The sequence below is a fragment of the Petromyzon marinus genome, chromosome 31 (assembly GCF_048934315.1).
Source record: "Petromyzon marinus isolate PM22_M1 ecotype Great Lakes invasive population chromosome 31, UKy_Petmar_22M1.pri1.0, whole genome shotgun sequence".
Classification (NCBI taxonomy): Eukaryota; Metazoa; Chordata; class Hyperoartia; order Petromyzontiformes; family Petromyzontidae; genus Petromyzon; species Petromyzon marinus.
This window is the reverse complement of record NC_133697.1, coordinates 5539103-5559377: the sequence shown is the minus strand read 5'-3', so window position 1 is coordinate 5559377 and position 20275 is coordinate 5539103.

Here is a 20275-nt window from a genome sequence, read left to right as displayed (position 1 = left end):
TGAACAGAAATAGAGCAATTTAGTGAGCATGCCACGTTATATATATATGCTTAGCTTTATCGAGCTCAAATAAAGTAAATAGCCTTCGCATGCACATAGAGGTCTGCTACAGAAAGGACCCCCCCCCCTGCCCCCCTCTACGAATGTCGAGGTGACGGTGCCCCTCAGGCTTGTGGGTTGGTTGCCGCTCGATATGCCCGGGAGCCTTTGAGCACTCTCCGCTATCGCTCGCTCCCTCCCCCAGGAGCAACACTCGCGCGTGAGAGAGCGCCGGATAAATGGAGGTGAGAGCACAAACCCAAGCCATTCACTTTGGCTCCATTGATTCGTGAAGCCTCAGTCATGTTTCCACACACAGAGTCCTCCATCTATTGAGACGAAGATCTCACCAACCCCTCTCTCTCCCCGATGCAAGAGGCTCTTGGGTTCAGGGCTGTCTGTTTGCGAGGCACCCTACGGCTGTTAGTGGAGCGCCTGGCACGGTTGTTTACATACCGCACTACGCCGAGTTGACCTAGGGGAGGCCCAGGTCCGGCTCAGATATGTGCCACTGATGTTGGCTGTGGCCGGGGATCAACTCCAAGTGGCTGCATTTGTAGTGCAATGCGCTTACAACTCCGCAACCGCTACACCTATATGTGTGTAAAGGCGCAGACAAAGATACCCCAGGTAGCCTTTTAACAGACTGTGGTGCAGCGGTGACTCGACTCAGCCTTAAATAAGTAGCTGGTGCGGTGTGTAAACCTCAGCACTGGGTGCGGTGCTGGCCAAATAACCACTACACTCTTTGGTTCTATTCGGTAAAGTCACGTAGGTAAAAAATAAAACAACAAAAATCACGACGTTTCGGCCACAACACAAGCGGCCTTCATCAGGTGAAGGGACCAGGCTGTCTCGAGGACAGCGCTGGAGTGAAACACAGCCACGCTCAGACCGCGACCTTTAAGCTGTGTGCGAGGAAACAAGGTGCCTTGACAAAGGAATTAGCATAAAAATTAGCATTTGATTGGCCGACTTAGCATGATGAACGGTGTAGAGGTGGTGTACATGCGGGTGAACATGCCGGTTGGCGAGGGGGGGAGGGGGAGCTTACCTATTGATGGTGTGAAAAGGGAATTTTTAAGAGCTGCGAAAGTTTGGGGTACCACTACTTGAAAAATATACTGTACCATTGAAAATTAGTTTAATGTTTGGTTCGATTTAGAACATCTTTCCAATGGTTGCTTAATTTGAAACCATCTTCTCGGTTGAAATTGTGTCTGTGTTTGTAGATCTGAATTGCCTCGTGAACAAATCTCTGATAAAAACCCGTGGGTTTGCAAAGAACCTTGGTATCGGAGAAAATTATATCGTGATCACCCACAGTGTTGTAACAGTGATCAGCTACGGCAGAAGAATTCGTTCTGCCGTGTTTCAAATCTGATTTGTGCTCGCGAATTCGGTCAGAGACATGTCGCTTTGTCTCCCCGATATAGCAATCACCGCAGGTACAACTCAATTTGTAAACCCCGGGTACTGTAAGTCTTTGAGCACTCTCCAGCGCTGTCCTCGAGACAGCCTGGTCCCTTCACCTGATGAAGGCCGCTTGTGTTGTGGCCGAAACGTCATGATTTTTGTTGTTTTATTTTTTTACCTACGTGACTTTACCGAATAGAACCAAAGAGTATGGATCCTTGCAGTCACGAAAGCTTTAAATCTAGAATCAAACAACCACTGTTTGTGCCGTTCAGTGCTTCATAGGTATTCGCTAAAAGACAAAGATCCCCCGTAATAGCCTTAACAGACTGTTGGCGCAAGTGCTGTTAGCGAGCACCTATGAAGGCCGCCACGGTACACGAGGGGGTGGGTGGCCAGCACCACTGCCGTACGCCATTGTTTCCCCAGTGGCGATGTTTTTACACGCAGTTTCAGTTTTCAGTTGCATTTATTTGGTTTAGCCCTGTGAGCCATTCGGCTCTTGAATCGGATGCAACCGCAACAAACAAAGAAAAACAAAAACATGAACAAGATAACATCTTAAAGTGACTCTGCGCAAACAGAAAAATCCAGGAAAAAACAGCAAAAAATCCCAGTGGGGTGCAAGTCAAACAACAACAACAACAACAACCGCAAGACAATTTAGATTAAAGCCATCAGTCTAACTTCGTACTACAACAAACAAACATGGCCAAACCAAAACACGTTTTCGAAATCACCAAAATAAAGCCATAAAAGCAATGTAACAGTGATCATAGGAACTGTGCGCGAAATTTCACAATAAACGACATAAACAACATGTACCACCAAACCCTGTAGCCATAGCTGGCTGCACGAGTCATTACACAATAGCAGGAGCATCAGTAGGAGTATCACAATGTTTCAATGTACCTTTAAAGATCAGCACACTAAATCAAAATACAGATAATACTTTGCAGCGGTCATCCGGAGCGAAACATTTTATTTTAGGCCACTGAATAGCAGTGGCAGCTAGGGGTGTACAACTCCTCTAAAGCAGTTTTGAGTGAAGATCTCATAGGTAGTGAATGAAGTTGCAGTTTATTGGCAATAGCATTCTAGACCCTGGGGGCATTAATAGCAAAGGCCCTTCCTCCGGTATTTGTACGGCAATAAGGAATGTGAAGCTGGTAAATGAGCGAAGACCTTAGGTCACATTTGTTCTTCGAAACAAAGAGGAGATCCAGTAGGTAGTCTGCGGATTTTTTTTGTAAGTACATCGTGAATAAATAAGATCTGGTGCACAAAATAATCATTTGAGGCTGAGTCTACCTAGGGGAAGCATAGGACTGGTTCAGATAATCGTCAACCAGTGTTGACCGTGAGCGTGAATAGAACTCGGGTCGCCGGATTCGTAGTGCAGCGCGCTAACCGCTACACTACCGCTGAACTCACAAACACTCACATGGTTTATCAACAACGTGATGAATCACGGGGCCATTTTACACCGCACCCACAGCACAGCGCTTGAGCGTATTTTATTAGTGTTTGGCATCGTGGCTCGGTGGTGGAGTGAGCCGCTCGCAATCGGACGGATGTGACTTCAAATCCCGGTTGTGGCTTGGCCCGGCTCATCATCCCTCCGTGGCAGCGTTCTTCATTGCGAGGCTCGCAGAGCCACTGGCGGCTCCTGATGGCCTTCAGCGCGGCCCCCCCTAACGTGCGCCCCCCTACAATAGACAACTTTCGAATGATTTCGCCTCGCGGGCAGTGTGACGGCCCTCACATTGATGTCTTATCGGCGACAGTGCCCCCCCCCCCCCCCGCCCTGAAGGTAGTGAAGAACGCTGCTCTGGGGGCAATACACTGAATGCCACTCGATGGGGATGGTCACAGTAATTGTCGTATCGAAATAGCCACACCTCTGCCGTGGACACGTGGAATTACCACCACTGGCTGTGGGCCGCAAAGAGGAGGTGAGGCACTGCTCTCAAATATACGCAATGGAGCAGGAGGTCACGTTGGCTTTGAGCTCGTTCTTCTCTCGCTCACCTTGCACCGCCTGCGCAGGGCTGGTCCGCGAAGCGAGAGCACGAACTCATCACCATTCACGCAGCGTGCGGCACGTCGTGGGGGGTGGCGGGGGGACTTTGTAAAAGGGTGGGGCAGGGGGCGCCCCACCCCCTCCAACTCCGCACTCCCCCACGGTCAGTAATGAGGCACTCGCACTCCCTCGTCCAGAGAGCCGTTCACCCGTGAGCATTGCCAGCGGAGGAGAAGCGAAACGGACGTCAGCGCCGTAACGAAGTGGCGCATGAGGCGGAGGCGGGGGGGGGGGGGGGGCATTTTTCTTTGACCCCCTCTGCAGGTGGTAGGGAGATGGAGGAGGGACGATGATGAGGGGTGGATGAGGAGGAGGGAGGTGGGGGAGGAAAGAAATTGGAGGAGGGAGATGAGCTGAGCGGGAGCGATGTTACACCGCTTGCGGCGCAAATGTCAACGACCAGAACTTGTTGTCCGAATGGCATTTACGGCGGTTTGGAGTGGACACGTGGAGGTCAATTGGTGCAAACTCCCCTTGGAGAAGACTACTAGTTGACAAATTTGTCTTACTAATTTTATCAAATGGGGTGAAGTAGTGGCACGGTATTTAGTGTGCTACGCTATGAGCACGGTCACCCAAGTTCGATTCCCAGCCACGGTGAGCATCGGCGGTGAATGATGCCTTAACCGGGCCTGCGTCCTCCCTCACCTCACTCATATCGTTAGAACTGCTTTTTTTGTTTTATTTGTTGTCCTTCCCTCGCACCTCCGATGAGCGTGGTTGGCTACGTGCGGTGCGAAAGAAGTTCAACATCCATGCATACACACTCCCTTCCTTCAGCTTGATCTGCTGACCAGCGTAGTGAAGTATGGTCGAACAAACTCCCACGACCAACACAGCGTGTGAAGGTCTTCACCCAGGAGTGAATTGAAACTAAACTAAACCATATTCTTAGTTCTTTCGGTAAAGTCACGTTGAAGGGAAACAATAAAATAATAATATATATAACAATAAAAATTATTCAGGTGTGAAGACGACCGTTTGTGTTATGGTCGAAACGTCGTGAGAATTTTTATTGTTTTATATATATTATTATTTTATTGTTTCCCTTCAACGTGACTTTACCGAAAGAACTAAGAATATGAATTACTGCAGTCACGAAAGCTTTAAATCAAAATTTAAACTAAACAATTTTTTTATTATTTTACCAGGCAAGGCCCACTGAGCTATGCAGCTCTTTTTCAGAAACAACCTGGCCAAATGATAGCTCAACGAGGTGGCTTATCGTGTGGACACTTATAGCAGCCAAATACTCTTAACGCGTGTTTCTAAATGTGGAGGGGAAAACGGGAGAACCCTGAGGAAGATCCACACAGCCATGGCGACAGAGAGACATAAACGCAAACTCCAAATATACAGGCGTGGTCAGTGGTCGGGATAGAACCGTGGCTGCTGCTGCTGCTGCTGATGATCGGTGTGGTGGGTGGTGACACACCAAAGGCACTTGCAGCGTCGCCGTCATCTGAGTCGCCCTGCTAGCTCCAGGCTGCTCCTGCTGCGAGGGTTGATGCCGGGTCACGCGCGTCGGACTCCCGACAGGAAGGATTCGCAGCTGCTCGTTGCGTCAATGTCACGTGCATTTGAGTGCGTCCGTCGGCAGCGCTGTTCGGTTTCGAAAGCAGCGCTGCGGGGGAATTTTAAAAAAAATACATAACACCCATGACCAAAACAATATACTCTGCAACAGAAATGAGAAACATCACACACTCATTATAATTATTATTTTCCTGTCGTTACAGCGGCGGTCATATAGAATGTATGCTATTGCCAGATAGATATTGGTTATTAAAATTTAATTTTCATGCCTAAGTACTTATTTTAAGGGTTATGTTTTCTCATTAGTGGCATAATTTTAGCTCTTAGTAAAATTTACATTTGAAAAACGCCTCTAAGAATAATGTATGGCCAGCCAATCCCTTATGAATGGCGTTGTGCCGGGGCAATGCCCAATGGATGTTGTTGGCACCGATAATTAACTTTGCCAGTTGCTCATTTCATCAGTGCCCACATACCACTGATTAATCCCTGATCAAATCATCGGAAATGTGTCCGATTTGATCATACCTGAGAAGCTAAGCAGAGATTGGGCCTGAATGGTGCTTGTAGTTATGTTAAATGTTTACTTTACATAGCGTCGTTCATGCAAATTGCATCTCACAATCACGAAGAAACCACGAACAGGCTGAAAGCCAGCCAGACTATGAGCCAATGCCAACAATTGCCAAAGCTTTAGAGTCCTCTATTTTTAAAGATGTTTTCAGCCAACGAATGATTGTTTATACAGGTGCCGAGGGAACCGGAGCACCCGGAGAAAAACTCCACATGCACGAGTGGGCAACACTCCATCCCATATTCTCCCGGCGAGCCACGATAGAGGCACCACCTCCTCGACGCCCATGGGAACGGAGTTCTGCAAGAATTGTGCGATCCAACCCTCGCTGCCTCCAGCGCTGGACTTCAGGCCATGCTGCAGCGTAGCCACCATCGCCCGGCGATGCTGATTCACTGCGCACACCACTGGTTCTTGCGAGCCACCGTGGGGCTAACGTGGTTGGCATCACAGGGCAGTGCGGCAAAATCGGTGGTTGGACTCTCCTTCTATGGCTCCCCGCCTTTGGCAAGCCGCATCCAACCAGCGTGGCGAGGTGTGGCCAAATAGGCCCCGCGAGTAACACAAATTCTACATTTTTTTGTTCCGTCGCCGCCGCCAATCACCTTGGTCGTACTAATCGGGTACCGGAGGAGGAATCTTTTTTTGTCATTCGACCCTGGCCAACAAACACTGCGTTCGTAATTCTGTCTCTCGCGGTCGCTTCTGTCACTTCCAAGGGCCTCTTTTTGCGCAATTATTGGATGACGCCGTGGAGCCTCGTCCTCGTATGGCCGCCCGCCAAAGGCATGTTGAAGAGTCGTATGCTGCCCTCGCTTAAGGAGAAGAGGGTTGTCCCTCATTCCTCGCGGTAATGACAACACGACCGCTGCGGTACTGGGAGCGGCGGCTTTGTGACCTCTTGTCCACGCCGAATTGCGGGCGGGCGGTGGGTGGCGCCTGCGTTTACACGACCGCTCGCATGCCTGAATAATAGAGGATTATTTGGGTTGGATCGCGTAGATATATACATGTGTCGTTAAATCTCGCCACCACCTGACGCAGCCAACTAGTAAGGGTTGTCACGTAAACAGAATATGCCAATTCGTCACTAGTACAGCACTAACCGGTGTGTTGGAGAGCCAAGCCACAACGTTTACAATTTGAGTACGACGTTTCGCCAGTAATTACATCTAGCTTTATCAGGCGACAGACAGATTTGTGAAGAAGTCTAACTGTTTCGTTCCTTATATCGAGGCGTAGATGTGGTGATCACGCTTCTGCGCTCTTGCGGAAAGTGGGGGCGGGGGGGATTACTGAGTCAACGTACATTATGCATGTGCATTATGCGAGCCCTTTGATCTTGTTCTTCCTGTTTATTCTGTAATCTCTCCCCCCCCCCCCCACTTTGCGCAAGAGCGCAGAAGCAAATGTTTTAAATCCGAAACTCATTCCCAGCCTCCACCTATGAATACAAATATGTTTTAGTCCATCGGCCTGGTTGCTTTTCAGACAATGGTTATCAAGTAGCACTTATTCTTGGTTCTTTCGGTAAAGTCACGTAGAAGGGAAATAATAAAGTAATCAAATAATAAAATAAAACTATTAAATTCTCACGAGATTTCGATTGCAACACAAGCAATCATCATCAGGTGTGAAAACCACAGCAATATATATATATATTTTTAAAATTTCTTGCTGTGGTTTGATGATTGCTTGTGTTGCAATCGAAACGTCGTGAGAATGGTATTGTTTTAGTTTTATTATTTCCCTTCTACGTGACTTACCGAAAGAAACAAGAATATGAATCCCTGCAGTCACGAAAGCTTTAAATCGAAATTCAAGTAGCACTTGTTTAAGCAAGCAAACCGGTCTTGACCTTCTGCGTCTCATCCGCAGAGCCAGGCTTGTTAAACGAATGTTTATATTCTTGGTTCTTTCGGTAAAGTCACGTAGAAGGGAAACAATAAAATGAAATTTTCACGAAGTTTCGACTGCAACACAAGCAATCAACGTCAGGCGTAAAAACGACAGCAATATTTTTTTACGCCTGATGATGATTGCTTGTGTTGCAGTCGAAACGTCGTGAGAATTTTATTGTTTTATATTTTTATTATTTGATTGTTTCCCTTCTACGTGACTTTACCGAAAGAACCAAGAATATGAATCCCTGCAGTCACGAAAGCTTTAAATCAAAACGAATGTTTGTTTATCAGATCTTATTCGCAAGAGCGCTCCATTTAAAATCTGAGGCCCTGTTCAATGACATAAGTAATATTGTAAACAAACTCATCATGCGTTGCCATGGGTCATATCAAGTAAAAGATAAATGTGTATGCTAGGTTTTTTTTAAAGGCGGTGTTTGGATTTGTTTGGGGCCCTAGATAAACATGGTGCTTCAGCAACCAGATATCATCAGCTTCACCAAATCTTTAATTAACCAACTGAGAACTGACCGACAGAGTAATACATGTACAAACTATTTATGAATCCATTTCGAAGCAGGCAAGTACAGTACAACCACGGCCAGATACATAGCATGAGGTCGTCAGGCAAATAAGGAGGCTAGAGCCTAATCTAGTACGGCATTACATATTGCAAAAACAATTGAAGTAATTAAAAATATATCAATTTATTTACCGATGTAAAATTAACACGTTAATTCGACTCAAGGTGAGTTCACCAAACATCATTAACTCACTGAGACTTTGTTTCTTCACGAACAATCTCTTTTTTGCAAAGTCAAGAATGACGTCGTCGTAATTGAAAGACAAAGCATTTCTGATCCACCGTGCTAGTCACCCAGCTGCTTCTTCAATATTGAATGAGGACCCAAAGCCTTATTAGCCCATGGCAGTGTACTTCATGCATTTTCAGAGGGGGTGGGCCACCTTCGCCGATAAGACATCATCAGTGTGAGGGCCGCCCCACACATTTGAAACCATTGGGGGTTTGACAGCAAGACGATGATGTTGGGAGGTGTTGTCACTCTTTATGGATTGTCAGGGGCCGCACATCAGGGGGTGCACTAAAGGCCACCAGGGGGTGCACTAAAGGCCACCAGGGGCTGCCAGTGGCCTGCGGGCCTTGCAATGAAGAACGCTGAGCTGTGGGTGAATCCAGCGCTGAGTACAACACTGCCCTCTTGCTGACAACGTCGCCATGCAGCAGCCTACAACTCCTGTTTCTATGCGCGGTGGTCGCCCAACCAAGAACTATCCAGGCACAAACCTGCTTAGCTTCTGAGATCTGATGGGTATCGGTACTACTCCAGGTGAATTGGTCATGAACCAAAGAAATGAAATGCACAATTGGAAACATTCACAACGATTGTGAAACATTCAAAGACCAACACGTTCAATAACGGATAATGATAAAGCGTCGCAAAGTTTAAAAACAGATCTTAGTTTTCGGTTAAATATATTTTATTTGATTAATAGGTTACAGTGGAAGAGCAATTACATTCATAATGGACAAGTAAGAAATTCAATTGCCCATTACAACTGTCTTGGAACAGTTTTCATTTATTTCTCACGCAGAGGGAAACTATAATTACAATTTAAGGTGCGGCAAAATACGATAAATTTATAGATACCCCACTAAAATGATACCGATGAATTATACAAGCACAGATTTGTTGTTGAGGGCTGATTAACGTAGCATCCTGTAAATACAACGCAACCTTTTCAATCGGATGTTTTCTTCTGCTTTTCATGAAAATAAGTAAAAAATCTCGCTGCTGCTGCTACAATAATAATCACAAAATAGAACGTGCACTGATTTTGAAAAATCAGACGCAATGTACGATTGACAACTCAGATGCGTTGAGCCAGAGATTAGAGTCCATAGTTTGGGAGCCTAAAGAGGGGACAGGCTGAACGGGCGAGAGCTTGAACCAGCTGAGAGTCTGAACAGGTAAGAGCCTGAACAGATGAGAGCCTGAACCAGGTGAGAGCCTGAACCAGGTGAGAGCCTGAACTGGTGAGAGTCTGGACTGGCGGGAGCCTGAACCAGGTAAAAGCCTGGATAGGTGAGAGCCTGAACCAGGTGAAAGCCTGGATAGGTGAGAGCCTGAACCAGGTGAGAGCCTGAACCAAGTGAGAGACTGAACCAGGTAAGAACCTGAACAGGTGAGAGCCTGGACAGATGAAAGCCTGAACCAGGTAAGTGACTGAACGGGTGAGAGCCTGAACCAGGTAAGAACCTGTACAGGTGAAAGCCTGAACCAGGTGGGCAGGTGAGAGCCTGAACCAGATGAAAGCCTGAACCAGGTGAGAGACTGAACGGGTGAGAGCCTGAACCAGGCGAGAGTCTGAACGGGAGTGAGCCTGGACAGGTGAGACTCTGGACAGGTGAGAGCCTGGACAGGTGAGAGTCTGGACAGGTGAGAGTCTGGACAGGTGAGAGTCTGAACGGGTGAGAGCCTGAACCAGGCGAGAGCCTGAACCAGGTGAGAGACTGAACGGGAGTGAGCCTGGATAGGTGAGAGCTTGCACCTAGTGAGAGCCTGAACGAGGTGAGAGCCTGGACCAGGTGAGAGTTTGAACTGATGAGAGCCTGGACTGGTGAGAGCCTGGACTGGTGAGAGCCTGAACCAGGCGAGAGCCTGAACCAGGTGAGAGACTGAATGGGAGTGAGCCTGGATAGGTGAGAGCGTGCACCTAGTGAGAGCCTGAACCAGGTGAGAGCCTGGACCAGGTGAGAGTTTGAACTGATGAGAGCCTGGACTGGTGAGAGCCTGAACCAGGTGAGAGCCTGAACCAGGCAAGAGTCTGAACAGGTGAGAGCCTGAACCAGGTGAAAGTCTGGGCAGGTGAGAGCCTGAACCAGGTGAGAGCCTGAAGAGATGAGGTCCCAAATAAGTGAGAGCCTGGACAGGTGAGCCTTAAACTACTGATTGAAGGTGGATGGTGCTTGCATGATGCGTACAGTGAGGGAAAAAAAGTATTTGATCCCCTGTTGATTTTGTACGTTTGCCCACTGACAAAGAAATGATCAGTCTATAATTTTAATGGTAGGTTTATTGGAACAGTGAGAGACAGAATAACAACAACAAAATCCAGAAAAACGCATGTCAAAAATATTATAAATTGATTTGCATTTTAATGAGGGAAATAAGTATATGACCCCCTCTCAATCAGAAAGATTTCTGGCTCCCAGGTGTCTTTTATACAGGTAACGAGCTGAGATTAGGAGCACACTCTTAAAGGGAGTGCTCCTAATCTTAGCTTGTTACCTATATAAAAGACACCTGTCCACAGAAGCAATCAATCAATCAGATTCCAAACTCTCCACCATGGCCAAGAACAAATAGCTCTCCAATGATGTCACGGACAAGATTGCAGACCTACACAAGGCTGGAATGGGCTACAAGACCATTGCCAAGCAGCTTGGTGAGAAGGTGACAACAGTTGGTGCGATTATTCGCAAATGGAAGAAACACAAAAGAACTGTCAATCTCCTTCGGCCTGAGGCTACATGCAAGATCTCACTTCGTGGAGTTGCAATGATCTATAGCACGGTGAGAAATCAGCCCAGAACTACACGGGAGGATCTTGTCAATGATCTCAAGGCAGCTGGGACCTTAGTCACCAAGAAAATAATTGGTAACACACTACGCCGTGAAGGACTGAAATCCTGCAACGCCCGCAAGGTCCCCCTGCTCAAGAAAGCACATATACATGCCCGTCTGAAGATTGCCAATGAACATCTGAATGATTCAGAGGACAACTGGGTGAAAGTGTTGTGGTCAGATGAGACCGAAATGGAGCTCTTTGGCATCAACTCAACTCGCCGTGTTTGGAGGAGGAGGAATGCTGCCTATGACCCCAAGAACACCATCCCCACCGTCAAACATGGAGGTGGAAACATTATGCTTTGGGGGTGTTTTTCTGCTAAGGGGACAGGACAACTTCACCGCATCAAAGGGACGATGGACGGGGCCATGTACCGTCAAATCTTGGGTGAGAACCTCCTTCCCTCAGCCAGGGCATTGAAAATGGGTAATGGATGGGTATTCCAGCATGACAATGACCCAAAACACACGGCCAAGGCAACAAAGGAGTGGCTCAAGAAGAAGCAGATTAAGGTCTTGGAGTGGTCTAGCCAGTTTCCAGACCTTAATCCCATAGAAAATCTGTGGAGGGAGCTGAAGGTTCAAGTTGCCAAACGTCAGCCTCGAAACCTTAATGACTTGGAGAAGATCTGCAAAGAGGAGTGGGACAAAATCCCTCCTGAGATGTATGCAAACCAACTACAAGAAACGTCTGTCCTCTGTTATTGCCAACAAAGGATTTGCCACCAAGTACTAGGTCATATTTTGCAGAGGGGTCAAATACTTATTTCCCTCATTAAAATGCAAATCAATTTATAACATTTTTGACATGCATTTTTCTGGATTTCGTTGTTCTTATTCTGTCTCTCACTGTTCAAATAAACCTATCATTAAAATTATAGACTGATCATTTCTTTGTCAGTGGGCAAACGTACAAAATCAGCAGGAGATCAAATACTTTTTTCCCTCACTGTATGTGCACTGGGATAGAGTTCCAATGCACGTGTATGCAACCCCAATCTATTGATTAAATAACCACGTTCTCAATGGAGACCTGAGACATTGACTGTGTTTATAGGCCGATAAGTGTCATGCAGGTGATTTTGAAATTGTAGACTAAAAATAATAAAATGCGGGCATCTGTCAATCCACTGCTGGTGTGGAAGACCTCCCCTGTGCTGTTTCAGTCATTGGGATTTGTTTGACCCTGCTTGACACCACTCTAGTTCAGTGCAGCTTGGTGAAATTATAACCGGTGTTGATTTTAAAGATTTCATTTACGCGCACCAAGGTCATTATTTGTCGCAATTTCCCCACGATGGTATCCGAGGAATTGCGGTTTTAATCAGGAACAATCGTCTTCTTTCTTCCCCCCCTCCCCCCCATCGGCAGCCGGGGTCAAAGGGCAGTCACAACAGTGTTGTCAGATCTTCCCGTCCTTGGGGCACTGGCCAAGGTTACCCAACCCACGCGCCGCCGCGCATAAGCCTCTGATCCAGAGCGTTTATCGTTTGGCACACCTGAAGCAACTGTCGCTCTAAATCGACTTCTTCCCCCAATGCCTTATAGCCCTAGACTTTAGTCCACGAATTTAGCCCCACGACATGGATGGGGGTGGGGGGCACTGGCTTGGTACTGCCCGGGATATAAATTTGAAGGCGGTGTTTCAGCGATTCTGCCAACTCTTTGAGACGAAGTTAAATTGAATGGTTCAATAATTTCGGGCTGGATCTGTAATACCTCCTCTTAATGTGAAAGAGACAGGGCACCTCGTAATGCCTGGCCTGCTAACCTCACCATACACCCCGAAATATTATGTACATGTACAGCCATTTACACATCCACTGCTGGGTAACGGCCTCCCTACAGCGCGGGTCATCGAGGCTCAGCATTGTAGTCAGTGAAGGGCGGGCAGTGTAGGCGCAGGAGCATAGACATAGATGTAGGAGCAGACGTAGGAGCATAGAAGTACAGTAGAACGATAGGTTGTATCGGTGTGCTCTCTGGTGTCCTCTGCGTGACACCGCAGACTATTTCAGCTATCATATAATGCGGTGGCCCGTAAAAAATATTATACAGGATTAACCTTGCTGAGCTTCAGATATCTGACAAGATCGGGCACATTCTGGTTGATGGAGTTATAGGCTCCAGATACTGTGATCTCCAAAATTGGTTTATAATGTTACACACTCTGTGCTCTGGCCAAAAAAAAAAACGTCCCAATGTCAAAGATGCTGCAATGCAATATGGGGTTAGATGTATTTTTCCATGATTCATCGTCCCAATGTGAATGGATGGCGCATCCACTTTGCATTTAATACGGGAATTTCCAACCGGCTAAATTGAAGTTAATTCCCGCTCAGAGGGCATTGATCCTGAATGGGGGTATCGTGTTTAACACGACATCCCCGGGCCTCGTCGGGTCCAATAATCTGATACCAGCGCTTAATATGCCGATCCATTCCTGCCATCATATCTCGTAAATGTCTTTTAACAACAGGGGAAAGTGTGAATGGTTGTGAAAGGCTGGAATTAAAAAAAAGGCACCGTTGCTCGTCGACTTGCATGGGAACGTCTGTCTGTCTCTTTGGTTTGATCGACTTTCCAAGAGGCCATAGACACGTTTGTTTCAAGTTCCCGGGTTTTGCCAACGAACGCGAGAGACAGAAGTTCAGCGGACGTCCTTCACACGTCAGAATAATCCCCTCCGAAGCTCTTTAGTACCCTCTCTGTCTCTCAGAGTCTTTGGCCAGTAAAGCTGGTAGGATTGCTGATAAGGTTGATGCATTGCTTAACACGTAACCCTATGCAATCCAATATAATTTTCAATTATATAATAGAGTCTAAATGCCACCGCATATCCAGATGCTTCACGCGGTGGGGGGGGGGGGCGAAATTTATATTTTTAAACCAGTATTTGCTGTGCATTATTAATTCACTGGACTGCAATTTGTGATTGGCGGTGCAGCGGTTAAGCAATAAGTGCCGAGTCTGAGTACCCGGGCACGGCTAACATCAGTGGCGATGAGTGACGTGTGAACCGGTCCTCGACGACGCTTCGTGAATGCACAACCGACCATCGGGGTGAAGTGCGGTCAAACAAAATCTCAATCACTGGCACCACAGCATGCGGAAGCCGTCGTTCATTGCGGTTGTTTTACGTTAATTTACTCCGGGAAATAGCCTCACTGAGTCTCAAACTGTGCATGCATAATGTGCGTTGATTGCCACGTCAATAATCCAACCGGCAATGGATACCAATTGTAATTTATATGCATTCATAAACCCCACCCCCCACCCCACCCTTCGCACGTGAATGGCTCACAAGTGATGTCATCACATCTACCCCTCTATTCAAGGAACGAAACAGGAGGAGTTCTCCACAAATCTGGCTGTCCCACTGATGATGAAGCTAGTTGGAATTACTGGCGAAACGTCGGACTCAGATTGTAAATGTCGTGGATTTTCTCTCCAACACACCGGTGTGCTGTACTAGTGACGAATTGGCACGTTCTGTTTACGTGACAACCCTTACTAAATTGGCCGTGTCGGGTGGTGGCGGGTTTAATGACAAATTTACGTTTACGCGATCTAACCCAAAAAAAACTGTATTGTGGACGAGTCTCAAACTGTTATTTCGGAAGGAGCGCTGCAAAGTTTCAGAGTAGGGGGGTGGGGGTTAGGCAATGTTCGCCAAGAGTTTCCCAATTGAGTCATTCGAGGGTAATTAAAACATAAAATGGCAATTTTTCATCCAGAAGGCGAATTAACAAAGGCCGTGATATCTAAACAATTGCAGTTACGGAAAGATATCACCAAGGAGATGCCTTTTCCAACGGCGGTTATTTCATCGCTGGGTGATGAATGTTTAACAAAGGGCTGTAAATTTATATTATTATTACTCGGCGCAAGCATCCAGACCCTAGTCTCTTAGGCAACGGGAAGGTTATCAGGTTCATTTCAGGCGTCCTGGCTTGAGCTAAGAAGCAGTCCTGTGGCTGTATTAAAGACACTCATCACCCCGTCGGAGCGGAGCAAGACGCTGATTGCCTGGGGCAACGCGGGCATGGCTGGGCCGGACGAGAAAACCGTTGCGGTCATAATGCTCCACGCGGCTACCTTAGCCTGGTTATTCCTGGGCCCCTGCAGCCATCGGTCCCAGGCTATGGGCCCCTCGAGCCACCGTTACGGCCGTCCAAAACAAATCCCCGCCGAGTCGTTTCTGCGAATTTCTCGAAGCCGTGCTTCCCTCCGCACCGGCTCGTACACCCGGATCAGCGCGGGTTTCCAGTGCGCGTCGTGCGTACTTTGAACTTGTTTTGGCGAACCGTACGTAGCCAACCGTGCTAATGGGAGGTGCGGGGGAAAGGACAACAAAATAAACACACAAAGCAGTTCTGAACAAATTCGTTTTCAATCTAGAGTATAGATTGAAAAGTGCATAGCTCCAGCGGTTTCCTAATATCGGAAGGAAGAGCGTTTCCAGACGGCTGCGCGACGCGGTGACCATACGTTCGATGGCCAGCCAAAAGCTGCCGCTGCCAGGTGGTTCGTCGTCGTTCTTGTCTGCCGTGATCCATCCACCCCCAAGCCGTCGCCAGCTCTGACAATCGCACGGTGTGATAATCCACCGAGCACCTGCAAACGAGTTGATTCCATCGCTCAGTCTCCTCGGCGGACGGAAAACCTCGCGGACGCGTTCTATTCCTCGGAACGCGTCTAGTCATGTTGTGTTTTATTGTTGCAATCATCTTCGGTTTTAAGAATATGTCGAATAATGCTTTAGTCTATATTGCCTAGATGTTTGTTGTTTAGTGCCGGAATAGTTTCCTGATTTGAACGTATCCGCGATATCGTACACCAATGCACAGTACACATATATATTAAAAAAAAACATTTTTAGTAATAAAAAAAATTCCCGTGATTCACAACCCTGGTGAGAAAATCTTGCGGGGTGGTGCGTCAAAATTAGTTCTCGCGATGTCGAAGCAGTCGGAAGACGAACCTCATGAGCGGCTGATCGTGAAGCTTCACGGTCTGTTGCCGTAGAGCAGCACTCAGTTCGATGACGATTGTCTGCCTCCGTGTTTCAAACGCAGATTTTAGCTCGTGCCCGAGACTCGGTCGGACGGTTCCTCGATTCGTTTCCCGAACCGTTTCTTGGCGGACGGTGGCATTTAAAGGCTTGCGACTCGTGGTGTCCCACGTTCGAATGGGAAAGCAGCTTGCTGAATCTCAGTTTAACTTCTGATGGAGAACCTTGAAGCTCACTCAAGGCCAACAGCGATTTCGTCAGACTGCATGAGGACCGGTGTGTTATGTTGCACCTTCTACTGCACCGCCAATACGTCCATTTGTTAAAATACCTCACCCCCCCCCCCCACGCAATATTTTTTTTGCAAAAAAAATATCTTGGCCTTATTTACTTCAGTGTCCACAGTTGGCTGCGTACGGTGCGAAAGAAGTTCAACATACATACAAAAAAATATAAAGACCCCCCGTATAGCCTTAAAAGACTGTAGGGGCAAGTGCTGTTAGCGAGCACCTATAAAGGCCTGCACGGCAGACGAGGGGGTGAGTGGCCAACACCACGCCCGGCCGCCTTTGTCTCCCCAGTGGCGATGTTTGCACATTGCACCAGGTACTCATTTGAGGCTGAGTCGACCTAGGGGAGGCCCAGGACCGGTTCAGATAATCGTCACTGATGTTTGCCATGAGCGGGATTACGAACACGGGTCACCAGGTTCGTAGCGCAGCGCGCTAACCGCTACATTACCACTCCCCATACATATAGGTACATACATACATATAAATGTGTGGTCGATTATGATAGAGACACCCCCGAGTCGCGGCTCATGTTTGAATCGGGATCATTGACATCGACACTTCTTCACGATAGTGTAATGAGCGTGGGGGGCAGGCAGGGGGTGCCTTGCCACCCCCACTCTGGTAGCCAAAGCTACGAGTTGGGGGGCCCTCCTTGACAACCACCGTGAGATACGTTTTCAACAACAGTGTAAAAGAAACGAGATATATATATATTTTTTACGAAAATGCTTTCATTTAACGTTCCACTTTTTATTGATTTTAAATTAAATTAGAGCAGTAACGTTTGGCTTCCGAAAATTGGGCAATTCAAATATTGGGGGGCGGGGGGGGGCTACGGGTGAGGGCTCACAGGGGGGTTGGCACGGGTGGGGGGGGGGGCCCACGGGAGGGAGTCCCACCTGACCGATTGCCGCAATCCCCTGAGCTAACGACATCGGTTCACTGCCTTGGGGAGGAAATCGAGAACGCGAACCGGCCGTGAGCCCAGCCAGATTCGGCGTCGTCGGTTATTTTCCTGGCTTCGGTCGTCTCTCGCTTTTCTTCTTCTTCCCGTTCTCTCCGAACCCGTTGACATTTGCCGAACTCGGCGGAGGGAACGCGCACACCGCGGTGATCATTTCATTAAATTCTGGTGTTTGAAAAAAACAATAACAACAACAAAAGCTGAAGAACACAAATATTCCGGGTTGTGCAAGGAAGTTGTATAACCAGAAAACGTTGATTCATGCGATGTCCTCGCCGAAGAAATGCACACAGCGTAACGTGTAAATAAACAATGTCTATTGTTATTGGACTCCCTTTCACTGTCAAAACGCATGATGTATCACGAATACAATCGCTGGTAGCACGCGAGGCTCCCCGCGTGGCTGCTCCTGCTGCTGCCTTCACCCTCGTTTGTGGTGCCTCCTCTTGGCGCATCTGAATCGCCTTTAAATCTGAGTCGTCCTCTCGCTCTCTGAGTCGTCCTCTGTCTCTGAGTCGTCCTCTCTCTCTCCGAGTCGTCCTCTCTCTCTCTCTGAGTCGTCCTCTCTCTCTCTGAGTCGTCCTCTTTCTGTGACTTGTCCTCTGTCTCTAAGTCGTCCTCTCTCTCTCTGAGTCGTCCTCTGACTCTGAGTCGTCCTTTCTCTGAGTCGTCTTCTGTCTCTGCATCGTATTTTCTCTCTCTCTGAGTCGTCCTCTCTCTGAGTTGCCCTCTCTCTCTCTGAGTCGTTCTCTCTCGCTCTGAGTCGTCCTCTCTCTCTCTGAGTCGTCCTCTACCTCTGAGTCGTCCTCTGTCTCTGAGGCGACCCCCCTCTCTCTTTCTAAGTCGTCCTTTCTCTGAGTCGTCTTCTGTCTCTGCATCGTCCTCTCTCTCTGAGTCGTCTTCTCTCTCTCTGAGTCGTCCTCTTTCTCTGAGTCGCCCTATCTCTCTGAGTCGTTCTCTCTCACTCTGAGTCGTCTTCTCTCTCTGAGTCGTCCTCTGTCTCTGAGTCGTCCTCTGTCTCTGAGGCGTCCCCTCTCTCTCTCTCTCTGAGTCGTCCTTCCTCTGAGTCGTCTTCTGTCTCTGCATCTTCCTCTCTCTCTCTGAGTCGTCCTTTCTCTCTCTTTGAGTCGTCCTCTTTCCCTGACTTGTCCTCTGTCTCTGAGTCGTTCTCTCTCTCTGAGTCGTCCTCTGTCTCTGAGTCGTCCTCTATCTCTGAGTCGTCCTCTCTCTCTGAGTCGTCTTTTCTATGAGTCGTCTTCTGTCTCTGCATCGTCTTCTTTCTCTCTGAATCGTCCTCTCTCTCTGAGTCGCCCTCTCTCTCTGAGTCGTCATCTCTCTCGGAGTCGCCCTCTATCTCTGAGTCATTCTCTCTCTCTGAGTCGTCCTATCTCTCGCTCTGAGTCGTCCTCTGTCTCTCTCTGAGTCGTCCTCTTTCTCTGACTTGCCCTCTGTCTCTGAGTCGTCCTCTCTCTTTGAGTCGTCCTCTCTCTCTGAGTCGTCCTCTCTGTCTCTGAGTCGTCCTCTTTCTCTGCCTTGTCCTCTGTCTCTGAGTCCTCCTCTGTCTCTGAGTCGTCCTCTCTCTTGAGTCGTTCTCTCTCTGAGTCGTCCTCTGTCTCTGAGGCGTCCTCTCTCTCTCTCTGAGTCGTCCTTTCTCTGAGTCGTCTTCTGTCTTTGCATCGTCCTCTTTATCTCTGAGTCGTCCTCTCTCTCTGAGTCGTCCTCTCTCTCTGAGTCGTTCTTTCTCACTCTGAGTCGTCATCTCTCTCTCTGAGTCGTTCTCTCTCTATGAGTCGTCCTCTCTCTCTGAGTCGTCCTCTATCTCTGAGTCGTCCTCTGTCTCTGAGGCGTCCCCCCTCTCTCATTCTAAGTCGTCCTTTCTCTGAGTCCTCTTCTGTCTCTGCATCGTCCTCTCTCTCTCTCTGAGTCATCCTCTCTCTCTGAGTCGCCCTCTCTCTCTCTGAGGCGTCCTCTTTCTCTGACTTGCCCTTTGTCTCTGAGTCGTCCTCTTTCTCTGACTTGCCCTCTGTTTCTGAGTCGTCCTCTCTCTTTGAGTCGTCCTCTCTCTCTCTCTCTCTCTGAATCGTCCTCTCTCTCTGAGTCGTCCTCTTTCTCTGCCTTGTCCTCTGTCTCTGAGGCGTCCTCTCTCTCTCTTGAGTCGTTCTCTGTCTATGAGTCGTCCTCTGTCTCTGAGGCGTCCTCTCTCTCTCTGAGTCGTCCTTTCTCTGAGTCGTCTTCTGTCTCTGCATCGTCCTCTCTCTCTGAGCCGTTCTCTCTCTCTGAGTTGTCCTCTCTCTCTGAGTTGTCCTCTGTCTGTGAGTCGTTCTCTCTCTGAGTCGTCCTCTGTCTCTGAGTCGCCCTTTCTCTCTGAGTCGTCCTTTCTCTTAATCGTCTTCTGTCTCTGCATCGTCCTCTCTCTCTGAGTCGCCCTCTCTCTCTGCGTCGTTCTCTCTCACTCTGAGTCGTCCTCTGTCTCTCTTTGAGTCGTTCTCTCTCAATCTCTGAGTTGTCCTCTCTCTGAGTCCTCTTCTGTCTCTGCATCGTCCTCTCTCTCTTTTTAAGTCGTCCTCTCTCGCTGAGTCGTCCTCTCTCTCTGAGTCGTCCTCTTTCTCTGCCTTGCCCTCTGTCTCTGAGTCGTCCTCTCTCTCTCTTGAGTCGTCCTCTGTCTATGAGTCGTCCTCTCTCTCTGAGTCGTCCTCTGTCTCTGAGTCGTCCTCTTTCTCTCTCTGAGTCGTCCTCTCTCTCTCTCCGAGTCATCCTCTCTCTCTGAGTCGTCCTCTCTCTCTGAGTCGTCCTCTTTCTGTG